The sequence below is a fragment of the Onychomys torridus genome, chromosome 5, assembly GCF_903995425.1.
Source record: "Onychomys torridus chromosome 5, mOncTor1.1, whole genome shotgun sequence".
Classification (NCBI taxonomy): Eukaryota; Metazoa; Chordata; class Mammalia; order Rodentia; family Cricetidae; genus Onychomys; species Onychomys torridus.
Genome location: NC_050447.1, coordinates 64,499,653 through 64,509,692, shown reverse-complemented (window position 1 = coordinate 64,509,692; position 10,040 = coordinate 64,499,653). Strand labels below are relative to the sequence as shown.

The following is a 10,040-nucleotide window of genomic DNA, read 5'->3' as shown; positions in this document are numbered from 1 at the left end:
CAGCTAGCCACTAGCTTACCTCTGTGAAATCCTCACCCTCAAGAGAACAAGTTCCTATTTCCTCATGCCTTATTTTTTTTTAAGTTGGGAAGGAAAGAGTGTATTTGGCTCATACTTCATCTTGGCTGTTCATTACTGAAGGTCGTCAGGACAGGAACTCAAACAGGGCAGGATCCTAGAGGCAGGAACTAATGTAAAGGCAATGGAGGGGAGCTGCTCACTGGCTTGCTTCCCATGGCTTGCTCAGTCCACTTCCTTTTTTTTTTTTTTTTTTAATATACCTTTCTGTGTCCTGCCATATTACTTCCTGGGATTAAAGATGCATGTCACCATTGCCTAGTTCTGTTTCTCAAAGGTAGCCCAGTGTGGCCTTGAACTCACAGAGATCCAGATGAATATCTACCTCCCAAGTGATAGGATTAAAGGTGTATGCCACCACTGCCTGACCTCTATGTCTTATTTAGTGGCTATCTCTGTCCTCTGATTCCCAGGTAAGCTTTATTGGGGTATACAATATATCACCACAGACTGATGTTTAAATGAAAGAAGAACTGAAGCACACAGCAAAAAATATGCATGATTAAGCAGCAATTGGGTCCAGGGTCACCTGGTTGTCTTTAGCTGACCTCAGGTTTTGCAAAGAGGTCTGAAGACATTATGATGCTGTTGCTTAAGTGAGTAAACTGGTTCCCATCAGGTGACTACTCCCACTCCAGGGTACAACGTCATCACCATAGATAGATTCTACCCTCATTTTGGAATGGTCCATCAGATGAGGTTTATGTTGCTTAGGGATAGAGTCTCACACAAATGTTTATTGTCTAGTCTTCTTGTTCTGGGGATTCAAGGTGATAAGGAGATTCAAGAGTAGAGATTAAAGAGTCAAAAATGGAGCCAGAGGTGTTTAAAATGGAGTCTGTTAGAGTGATAGCCAGTGCTCTCATTCATACTGAGGCTCTCCATTTACATTGGTATGGGTTTTCTTATCTTTACTCATTAGTTTTTTTGTTTTGTTTTTTTGTTTTTGTTTTTGTTTTTTTTTGGTTTTTTTGTTTTGTTTTGTTTTGGTTTTTGTGTGTGTGTGTGTGTGTGTGTGTGTGTGTGTGTGTGTGTGTGTGTGCCAGGTATCTTTCTCCACTGTGCTCAACTTTTCTTTTTGAAAAAGAGTCTGTCACTGACCCAGAGCTCACAAATTCAGAAAGCACAACTGGCCAGAGAGCTGAGACATCTTTCTGCCCCCACCTTCTCAGTACTAGGGTTAGAGGCAGGCACTACCATGCCCAGTTTTCTGTGGTAGAGGTGAGAATTTGAACTCAGCCTTTCATGCTTGTGTGATAACCACATTACCAAATGAATCACCTCCCCAGGACATTTCATAGTTTTCAGCATATAAATCTTGGACATAATTTTGTGAGACTACTCTTTAGCTTTTTAGCCAATTTAAAAATCTGTTTGCAAATTTTCAATGACCAATGGCATTGTTAACACATAGAAATGCAATTGACATACAATGGAAAAAAGAAAGCATCTTCAACAAATGGTGCTGGCATAACTGGATGTCAATGTGTAGAAGGCTGCAAATAGATCCATATCTGTCACCATGCACAAACTTAAGTCCAAGTGGATCAAAGACCTCAACATAAATCCAGTTACTCTGAACCTGATAGAAGAGAAAGTAGGAAGTACTCTTGAACGCATTGGCACCAGAGATCACTTTCTAAATATAACACCAGTAGCACAGACACTGAGAGAAACAATCAATCAATGGGATCTGTTGAAACTGAGAAGCTTTTGTAGAACAAAGGACACAGTCAACAAGACAAAGCGACAGCCTACAGAATGGGAAAAGGTCTTCACCAACCCCACATTTGACAGAGGGCTGATATCCAGAATATATAAAGAACTCAAGAAATTAGACATCCAAATGCCCAACAGTCCAATTAAGAAATGGGCTATAGAACTAAACAGAGAATTCTCCACAGAGGAAGTTCAAATGGCTGAAAGACATTTAAGGAATTGCTCAACATCCCTAATTATCTGGGAAATGCAAATCAAAACAACTCTGAGATACTACTTTACACCTGTCAGAATGGCTAAGATCAAAAACACAGAAGACAGCTTATGCTGGAGAGGATGTGGAGCAAGAGGAACTCTCCTCCACTGATGGTTGGAATGCAAGCTTGTACAGCCACTTTGGAAATCAATATGGTGCTTCCTTAGAAAACTGGGAATCCATCTCCCCCAAGACCCAGCTATAGCACTCTTGGGCTATACCCAAGGAATGATCAATCATACCACAAGGGCATTTGCTCAGGTATGTTCATATCAGCATTGTTTGTAATAGCCAGAACCTGGAAACAACCTAGATGCCCTTCAACTGAAGAATGGATAAAGAAAATATGGTACATATACACAATGGAGTACTACTCAGCATAGAAAAACAATGACATCATGAGGTTTGCAGGCAAATGGATGGATCTAGAAAAAAATCATCCTGAGTGAGGTAACCCAGACTCAGAAGGACAAACATGGTATGTACTCACTCATAGGAGGATACTAGATGTAAAACAAAGATGACTAGACTGCTACACAACTCCAGGGAGGCTACCTAGAAAACGGGACCCTAGGAAAGACACAGGGATCACCCAATGACAGAGAAATGGATGAGATCTACATGAACAACCTGGACGACAGTGGGAGTAATGAAGGGCAAGATTTGAGGGAAAGAAAGCTTAGGGGAACAAGAGATCCCAGCTGGATCAAGAACAGAAAGGGAGAACAAGGAATAACAGACCGTGATAAATGATGACCACATGAGAACAGGAATAGGCAGAGTGCTGGAGAGGTCCCCAGAAATCCACAATGATACACCTTCTGTAGACTGCTGGTGATGGTCGAGAGAAAGCCTGATCTGACCTAGTCTGGTGATCAGATGGCCAAACACCCTAACAGTCGTCTTTGAACTCTCATCCAATAACTGATGGAAGTGGATGCAGAGATCCTCAGCCAGGCCCCAGGTATCCAATGTCAAGAAAGAGGAGGGACTGTAAGAGCGTGAATTGTTGAGACCAAGATTGGAGAGGCACAGGGACAAATAGCTAAACAAATGGAAGCACATGAATTATGAACCAAAGGCTGTGGAGCCCCCAGCTGGATAAGGCCCTCTGGATAAGTGAGACAATTGAATAGCTTGAACTGTTTGGGAGGCATCCTGGCTGTGGGACCAGGACCTGTCCTTAGTGCATGAGCTGGCTGTTTGGAACCTTGGGCTTACACAGGGACACTTTGCTCAGTCTGGAAGGAGGGGACAGGACCTGCCTGTACTGAATCCACCAGGTTTAAATGAATCCCCAGGGGAGTCTTGGCCCTGGAGGAGATGGGAATGGAGGGGAGGGGATGGAGGGAAGGTGAGGGTGGGGGCGGGAGGGGGAAGGACAGGGGAACCCATGGCTGATGTGTAAAATTAAAACACAAATATAATAATAAGAAAAAAAGAAAAAAAAAGAAATGCAATTGACTTTTGTACCCAACATCATCATTTTTCATCTTATAGTTTAACACAGTCTCTTCTAGAATTTCTGCAGATGATCACTACCTTTCTAAATGCTCTGTCCAGGTAACCTAGAGAGTTAGAAAAGAGATACGCAGGAGCTGGAGAAGTGGTTCAGCATTTAAGAATGTTTACTGCTCTTGCAGAGGCCCTAAGTTCAGTTCCCAGTACTCAAACTGGGCTGTTCACAACCTCCTGGAACTTCAGCTTCAGGAGATCTAGCACCCTCTTCTGGTCTCTAAATGCACACACACACACACACACACACACACACACACCGTAGAGTCACACATATAAATAAACATACTTTTTTATTTTTAAAAAGAGTTGGTCAACTGGTGAGATTATGTCTATTCTCTATATTCTCTTAGTTTAATGTTGATAAACTCAATGCTTTGTCACCATTCATTTACAAGCTCTGCGGTGTGTGTGTGTGTGTGTGTGTGTGTGTGTGTGTGTGTGTGTGTGTAAGATACATTACAGGTGGTTTAAAAATTCTTTAGGAATGCAGATGCATCTTAATTAACCAGCTCGATGTTTCACCTGACTCTGGAGGAGTTGTTAATGACAACGGGCTGGGGGAGGTTAATCTTGTGGAGCTTCAAACCTTCTCTTTTGCAGAATCAGCAAAGTGTCTAATAAATATTCACTTCATGTAAAATAAAGAAAATTACTACTAACTTTACTTAAGGTTAAAAACCAATGTTATAAAAAAAAATTTAAAAAAATACAACCAATGTTATGCCACCAAAGCATTGTAGATCATATTCTTTCCTCTTAAACAGTATAATGAGTGAAAGTTTACAGGCAAAGGTTCTTCATACATAAGCAGTTGAAATGAAGTAACAAGGTCCTGAAATTACATGAATTAATTTGTCATAAGAATTAGCATATATATACAGAAATATACTACAGACTTGGAATGTAGCTAATTTTAGACATTTTTTTAAGTTAAAATGTTGTGCATGCATGTGTGTGTGTGCATATGTGTGTGCAAGTATATGGATGCAGTTATGCACGTGCTTGTGGAGGTCAGAGGTCAGCATCAGGTGCCATCCAGCTAGTTTTTGGAGACAGAGATTTTCTGAGGGCTTGGGACACATCATGTAGCCTTGCGGGTCATCAAGCCCCATGCCCCTCCTGCCTCTGTCTTACCAGAACTGACATTATAAACATGCACCACCACACCCAGCTTGTTAGGTGAATGTTGAGAACTGAACTTGGGTCCTCACCCTTGTGTATCAAGCACTTTGCTGGCTTAGATACTTCCTCAGGCCCCTAATTTTAAAAATGTATATACAACAAAGCCAGTATGAACATCCCCATCTGAAGACCCTTTTGTGTAGCCAGTTAATAACATTCTTAAATATTTTAAATACATACTTACACATAAATAATATATCCCATCTCTTTTATGAGAATGATTAAGAACACACTAAAATGACATGTATGCTTAAAAATGCCCTAATGAGAGGACTGGAGAGATGGTTCACTGGTTAAGAGCATTGGCTGCTCTTCCAGAAGACCTGGGTTCAATTTCCAGCAGCCATGTGGTAGCTCACAACCTTCTGAAACTCTCACAGACATACATGCAGGCAATACCAGTGCACATGAAATAGAAATAAATAAATCTTTTTAAAAAGGAAGAAAATGCCCTAATGAGATCCATTAGTTTGTATGCTATTTAAAAAAAAAAGAAGTTAATAAATAATAGGATAAAAACACTAATCACTAATGGTATTTCCTTAAGAGTTAGCTCAAGATGGAATCTCAATCCATGCCTATCATTGAATTTCCCATTCTCTGTTTTAAATTGATTTTAGTTGTTTCAAACACAGTCTAATGTTTTCTTTGATAGTTGATACCACCTTCATTCTTTAAAAAAAATGCCTGGGTCTGAACAAGAATTTGATGGCCAATTTTTCACAAAAACAAATGTTCTTCTATGAAAGGGGTGGGTCTAGTTCAGCTGGCAACAAATAAAATAAATAGTTGTGTTTGAGATGATCATTGTTTGTCTACATGCAGTAGAATGTGCTTACTTCTCACTTTGTCAGAGAGAACATTAGTAAGCTTTATAGTCCCCGCTCAAGACATCATAATATCAATCATTTCCATGCTTCATTGAGGCATTCTTAAATTACAGTGACATGCATTTACTTTTATTTAAGCATTTGATTACTCTTTTGAGCATGTGACACTTCTTAAGTTTGTGCTTGGGTTTTCAGCTTTAGTTGCTTGTTTTTGCACCAACGGTGCAAACGTCAATGTGATTGTGATATTAAGTAATAGTTTAGTATTCCAGAGAAAATAGTTTTAACTACTGATCTATGATTTATACTTCAAAAAATATCTACTTTTAAAGCAAAACAAAATATTAAAAGACCCTGTTTCAAAGATAAGGTAGAGAGCAATAACAAAATATACTTGACATCAAACTCTGGCCTCCAGTGGCTCATGAACCCCACGACAAACACACACATGTGCGTGTTCATTACATGCACACACACACACTACCTATACAGTATTTTTTTATTGTATTTTAAAAGCTTTGAGTATCTCTACTACTCATTCAAGAACTGATTTTTTACTTCATTGCTACCTCAGTTTTCTGAGATATTAAATCGCCAGTAAGACAAGCCACGACTGTATGAGCAGAATGAACCTTCTGGTGTGTCAGGAGCTTGAATTCCTGGTGTTCCTCGATCTTATTTATTTCTCTGTCAGGTTTGTGATGCTAGGTCTGCTTTCTGAGCAAGCACCATCCATAACCTCAGTTCTAAAGCTATTCCAACTCTGTCTTACCCTCCATTTATCCTCCACCATGTTTCCTGCACATTATTTGTGGCTTCGGGCTGGTGAATTTCTGCTGTGTTGTATGTCTTCTTGATAGATAGTTATTCTTCTCTACATCTTAGAGTAGTGTGTTTTCTTCTTATAAAGGATACACTTTATGTTGCTTTATCTTATTAACCTGCTTGTGATTCCAGCTTCTCAGTTCAAGGAATATGACCTTATCTAGCTACTGGAGTTAGATTTATAATTTCTCTTACTTATGTCTAAGTGGATGTGTCTAAATACTTAGAAGTTCATTTTGATCCTTTCTCTTTTTCTAGAGAATTGTGAAACTTGTCAGTGACGTTCCTCTGTCTATATCGCCTTCCCTAAGATCTAATGCTACCTGGGTGGAGAACTTGGCAGTCAAATGGCTGATGGTGCCATCCTAGCTGACAATAGGTCAAGAGCATAAATCGTGTTCTCTGCACCCTGTTTTCTTGGGAAGCACACAGATAAGGCAAGGGGATCTCTGACATGCTTTTCCTTTAATGACTTCTCTAGAGTTAGACTCTCGGCTCTTCTCGACTGTGCAAAGCATGGAGGGAAGGTGACGAGTAGATGACCGAAATGGTTCTATACAATTTTCCAGTGTGTCTGTACACAATCTCTGCTCACCAGGCAGTGTTTACTGAACAAGCTAATGGAAAGTTTGCCTTTAATTGGCTTGAGGAATAAGGGTTTTAAATGTTATGAGACTGAATGAGTTTATCACCTTGTCTCTTGGGTAGTAACATTTGAGTAAAAGATTATAACCATATTCTTACTAGGGCTTTTGCATTGATTCCTTCAAGGATACAATGTTACAGCGTATGACTAAGCTAGGCATGGTAGTACTTGCCTGTAGCCCCAATAACAGAGGCAGAAGCAGGAAAATCCTAAGTTCAAGGGTAGCTTGGTTATGTAGCAAGACCCTGTCTCAATAAGTAATAAGTAAATTATATAGACAGTTACCAAATTATGACACTTAACATTTGTAGTAAAAGCAAACAAACAAAAATCCTCTATTTAACATGTAGCCCAAACAGCTGCACTCCAATTGTACAGCTTGTTTCCCCTTGGGCTCTAGCAAATGGACATGGCTTTGTTTTTGTCTGAATGAATATGAACTCCTTCTGATTCCTACTATCTCCTCTTGAACCCCATCCTCCTCGTTTCTGAATGAATAAAATTTCCTTACTGTTGCTCCAAGTTTTCAACCTTCTTTCAGATAAAGATTAAACCTGAGTGTCCATTTATCGGCTTGTTTCTCTTTCATTTCCATTTTCATTTGTTTATTTTTGTGTGATGTGGTTTGAACAGGGTGATGTCTTAGTTAGAGTTACTATTGCTGTGAAGAGACACCATGACCAACTCTTACATAGAAAACATTTAATTGGGGCTTGCTTATAGTTTCAGAGGTTCAGTCCATTATCATCACAACAGGGAGCATAGTGATAGGCTCATGATAGGTGCATGACAGCGTGCAGGCTGTGGTACTGGAGCTGAGAGTGTTACATCTTGTAGGTAACAGGAAATTGACTGATAGTCGCACTGAAGGAAGCTTGAGCAAAAGAGACCTCAAAGCCTGCCCCCACAGTGACACACTTTCTCCAACAAAGCTACAGCTCCTAATAGTGCCATTCCCTTTGGGGGCCGTTTTCTTTCAGACCACCACAGGTGGGTAGTGTGCATGTACAGGAATCCATGAGAGGTCAGAAAAGGGCATTGGATGTCTTCTGTTGCTCTCAGCCTTGTTCCCACGAACAAGTTTCTCATCGAACCAAAAGGCTGTCAGTTTCGCTCAACTGATTGGCCAATGAGCTCTCAGGATCCACCTGTCCATTTCTCGATGCTGGGGCTACAGGCACACACAACTATACTCTGCTTTTTACAGGGATACTGGAGATTTGAGTTCAGGTCCTCACACTTGTATGGCAAGTGCTGTTACCTACTAAGCCATTTTCCCAGCCTCCCTTGGCATTTTTTATCATCCCATTGCTGAGAAGCCACTATAGAGATGTGGGTTATGATTTGGAGCAACAGTTCTCTGATGTGTGTTGTTGTCAGCTTGTAAAGTGGCCTTGACCTTCTTGTCCCTCCATAGGTTATCCCTGTTCCCTAAAACAATCAGGGTGGAAGGATACTTACACCTAGAGATGCAGCATCCTTGTCCTGTAATTATTGTTGCTTTAAGTGGCATGTTGAGTTTGTGTTGATCAAGAGATGCATCATGAGAAGTGGAATAATAAGTATATTATCTTATTAAAAATTTGTATCAACAGCACAGCATAAAGCACATGATTTATTATCAAATTGGCCTGACATAATAATCAGTTCTGCCACTGATTAGCTTAGTGATGTTAAATCTTGCTTCACTCTCTCTGACCTTCAGTGTAATTATCTATAAGACATACATAATAATAGTTTTCAGGGTCAAGGATGATAAAGTATGAGAACAGTAGTGCTTTTCATACTGAAAACTCCAGTTAGTGGCAAATAACATTACCTTTAACATTAGAGTTCTGTTTACAGAAGTTTGGGCAATTCATTTGAATTATATGGTAAAAACCAAGCAACAATGAAACTTTTATATCTCTGTGTTATTCTCTAAAAAGCATGAAAGATGAAGTGTTGTATAAATTGACTTCATTATTTGTAGTAGAAACAAGGGAAATTCTACAACTCAGCTGGAGTGTTCCCATTCCTTAGGGCTTCTCCTCTCCTATTACGGAGAAAGGAGTGATTTGATCCAGTTGAAACCTGTAAGTCATCATAGTGCTGCCCACTGCCAGTTAGAGGAGCAAAGATTGCTTCTGAGTCTGGTTCTTAGAAGCTGGCCAGTGGCTAGAGCATTGAATTCTTGTGTCATCAAGTCTCCTGCAGAATCATACATATGGTTCATTTTATTTTGCAGTGGAAAAATGTGTATTTATAATTTGCCAGGTGAACTTAGTTTCGAAGGTTCCAATTCTGTTGGCAACATCCAGAGCATCATAATCAGGAGCTGGGCAAACATATGCCCTCGTCTCTCCGTCAGGCCTCATCGGGGTATTGACTTTGGCCGCATCAGTGTTGGAAAGTTTCTTCACAGCCTGTTTGATGTGGTGCTTGTTGGCCTTGACATCCACAATGAACACAGAAGTGTTGTCTTCTGTCTTCTTCCTGGCTGACACAGTGGTTAGGGGAATTTGAGGATAACATAATGCTCAACCTTGTTTCTCCTGGGCATTCGTGAGAGGGTATTTGGACTACCTACTGAGCCACAGGGTCTTGACTCACCAGAAGGTGGGTGACCTATGGATCTCCTTCTTGCGGCTGTGAATACCTTTCAACACTGCTTTCTTGATTTTCAAGGCCTTTGCTTGGGAGGGAGAGGGGCTTACTTCTTTGCTTTTGGTGTCATCTTAGTGAAAAGGCTGACTGACCACTGATAGCCAGGGATCCCCCTGTCCACTTGCCCAAATCTGAGATTAGGATAGGTGTCACCACCTGGCATTTCTCATGTGGGTGCTGGAGACTGAACTCAGGTGCTCATGCTGGTGCTGATGTGAGTGTTTTGCCAGTGAAGCCAGCTCCCCAGCACACAGAGTCTAGCTAGGGGGAATCTCTGGCTATCAGCGGTCAGTCAGCCTGAATGAGAGGCCATGTCTTTGTTACTCTTCTATTGCCATTA

General features: G+C 40.6%; 1 pseudogene; it reads right to left on the bottom strand.

Moving 5' to 3' along the window:
* Positions 1-9,270: 9,270 nt before the first annotated feature.
* On the bottom strand, positions 9,271-9,770 carry LOC118584589 (annotated as a pseudogene).
* Positions 9,771-10,040: the final 270 nt, after the last annotated feature.